The sequence below is a fragment of the Penaeus monodon genome, chromosome 15 (genome assembly GCF_015228065.2).
Source record: "Penaeus monodon isolate SGIC_2016 chromosome 15, NSTDA_Pmon_1, whole genome shotgun sequence".
Taxonomy (NCBI): domain Eukaryota; kingdom Metazoa; phylum Arthropoda; class Malacostraca; order Decapoda; family Penaeidae; genus Penaeus; species Penaeus monodon.
In genome coordinates, this window is record NC_051400.1 from 39,684,848 (window position 1) to 39,687,483 (window position 2,636).

Genomic DNA, 2,636 nt, shown 5'->3' on the forward strand with positions numbered 1-2,636 from the left:
TGTTTACCTGCAGCTGGACATCGTCATTGTGAGAAAGAGGAAGAATTTGTGGCTAATTCACCTTGCGATTGTGTATGCATTTTTTCCCCGATTCTTATTTGTCTTTTTCCTTGTGACTGTTTTTTTTTTTCATTATTATTTGTTTGCCTTTGTTGACGTTGACTCAGTTCTCTCGGACGAGAGTGGGGGAGGGGGGCATGCGGAGAAGGAGGGGGGCAGGGGATTGGGGTATTGGTTCGTCTATAGTGATGACTCCTACACCATGGCACGGTGCCAAGTGGCTCTACCAGAATAGGGGAACTGCCCTTCATGGCCCACACCTGAGGTCCGCTTTGTGCCCCGCGGCCGTCGTCAGGGCATCTTGGTTCCTCGCGTTCATGTTTGGGAACAATGGAAACGTGTTATTAAATATGTATGCGTATGTTTTTCCTTGCCTTGTTTGCGCCCGTGGGTTGAGGGGAGAGGGGGAGGGGATGGGCGGTGCCTTTATGTTGTTTCGGGGCGGGAGGGGGTGTTAGTGCCAAGTGTATGCCAGGCTGTGACACTGGCGACGAGGGGTGCCAGTGTTGTGGCAGCCAGGTCGGGGAGAAGCACGGTCGCTCTCGGAGGGTGTGTGTCGCCACTGAGGCTTCGCGTTGGTCTCGCGGTCGAGCTTGAAGACAGCCTTGCGCTCGTTCCTCCCAGTGTTGTGCGTGACTGTGAAGTGTGAGAAAGCAAACGAAATAACTAGAGAGGTAAGAAGAGGAAAGGAGAGCAGAAGCTGAGGAAGAGTAGCAGGGAAAAGGAAGATAAGCAAGAAGAAGATTGACAGGAATTGCTGGGAGCGGGAGCAAAGGGGGACCAGACGCATCTCCCCCGCGTGAAAGTTCGAGAAGAAGGAGTCCGTTCCGTTAATAAGGTAAGGAGGGCGGGTCGTTTCGACTTACCCTTATGAAATCCTAGACCGATTTGTTTCTATTTAAGGTCATTCAAGTCTAAGTAATCGTCATTTCGTCTCTGTGCGAGTGGGGAATTCGCTGATGGCGAAAAAAAAAAAAGCTTTTTTTGCGGCGAAAAAGAGGCCGGAAAAGGAAAAAAATTTCAAAAATTAAAGTAAAAAAAGAGGACTCTCCCTTTCTTCTTAACTTTTTTTTTTTCTCTTACCTAACAATTATGAATATAAACCAAGTCTCCAAAGTTTTAATTAAACCTACTTTGGCCGTCTGTGTATTATCGAGCGGAGATTTTTAGACGGTTGACCCAGGCCGTAAGGAGAAGAAGGAGGCTCTTAGGAGAAGGGGCGGGGGCGTGGGCGGGGGGCGGGCGTTTTTTCTCCGTTCCCTGCCGGGCGTCTCCGTCATCCACGATGCTCCTATTTGGGCTGAGACGAGGGAGAACGGGAGATACGAGGGAGAAGGGAGACAGAGGGAAGAAAGAAGAGGAAGATGGAGAGAGAGGGGAGAGAGAGATGGGAGAAGAGAAGAAAGAAGTGGAAGAAAGAGAAGGAAAAGAAGGAAGGAAAGGAAAGAAAGAAAGAAGAAGAAAGAGGAAAGGAAAAAGGAGAGAGGGAAAAGAGAAAGAAAAGGGAAAGAAAAGAAGAAGGAAGAGGAGAGGGAGAAGAAGAGAGAAGAAAGAAGGAGAAGGAAAAAAGAAGAGAAGAAGAAGGACAGGTGCGAGAGAAAGATGAGGGGAAGGGAGAAGAAGAGGAAGAAGAAGAGAAGAGAAAAGGAGCGGAACGATGGGAGAGGAAGGAGAGGAAAGAAGAGAGGGAGGAGAAAGAGAAGAGGGAGAAGGAAAGAAGGGACTAGAGAAGGAGAGGCAAGGAAAAAAGAAGAAGGGAGGGAGAAGGAAGAAGGAGAGACGGAGGAGAGAAGAAGAAGGAGTAAGAAGAAAGAAAGAGAGAAGGGAAAGAGAGGGAGTATCGCGAGAGGGAGAGAGGGAGGAAGAAGGAAAAGAGAAAAGTGAGAGAAGAAAGAAGGGAAAAAAAAGGGAAGAAGAGGAAGAGGGAGGAGAGAAGAAGGAAGGAAAAAGAGAGAAGAAGAGAGAAGGAGAAAGGAAGAGAGAGGAGAGAGGAGAAGGGAAAACAAAAAAAGGAAACGGAGAAGAAAGAAAAGAAGACAGAAGAAGAAGAAGAGAGAAGAAGAGAGAGGAAAGGAAAAAGGAAAGAAAATGAGAAGGAAAAAGGAGAAGGAGGGTAAGAGAAAGAGGAGGAGAAGGAGAAGAGAGGAAAAAGTTTAGAATGAGATAAGAAGAAGAAGGAAAAAGAAAAGCGAAAAAAGAGAGGAGAAAGAAAGAGGAGAGGGAGAGAAAGAAGGGGAGAGAGACGGAGGGAGGAGAGAGGAAAGGAAGAAGAAAGAGAAGAAAAGAAGAAAGGAGAGAAGGAGGAAGGAAAGAGGAGAGTTCTCAGAGGGAGGGAGAGAGGGAGAGGAGGAGGGAGGAGAGAATAGGAGAGAAAGAAAGAAGGGAAAAAAGGGAAAGAAGAGGAGAGAAAAAGGGAAGGAGGAGAGAAGGAAGGAAAGGAGGAGAGAAAGGAAGAAAAGAGAGGAAGAGAGAAGAGGAGAGAGAGCGAAGAGAGTGAAGATGAGTAGGAGGCGAGTGCGAGAGGGAGAAGGAAGGAAAGGAGAGAGGAGAAAAGGGAGAAGAGGAGAAGGAGGGAG

The 2,636-nt window shown here is 47.7% G+C and overlaps 1 protein-coding gene across 30 annotated transcripts in view; it reads left to right on the forward strand.

The window, feature by feature from the left end:
- LOC119582032 (eukaryotic translation initiation factor 4 gamma 1-like) overlaps nucleotides 1-2,636 on the forward strand; it is a gene marked incomplete at its 3' end in the record, with an annotated part of 189,642 nt that overhangs the window by 151,229 nt on the left and 35,777 nt on the right. The window contains 1 exon segment of one of the 30 annotated variants that reach the window (XM_037930247.1): nucleotides 550-734. 30 annotated transcript variants of the gene reach the window in all.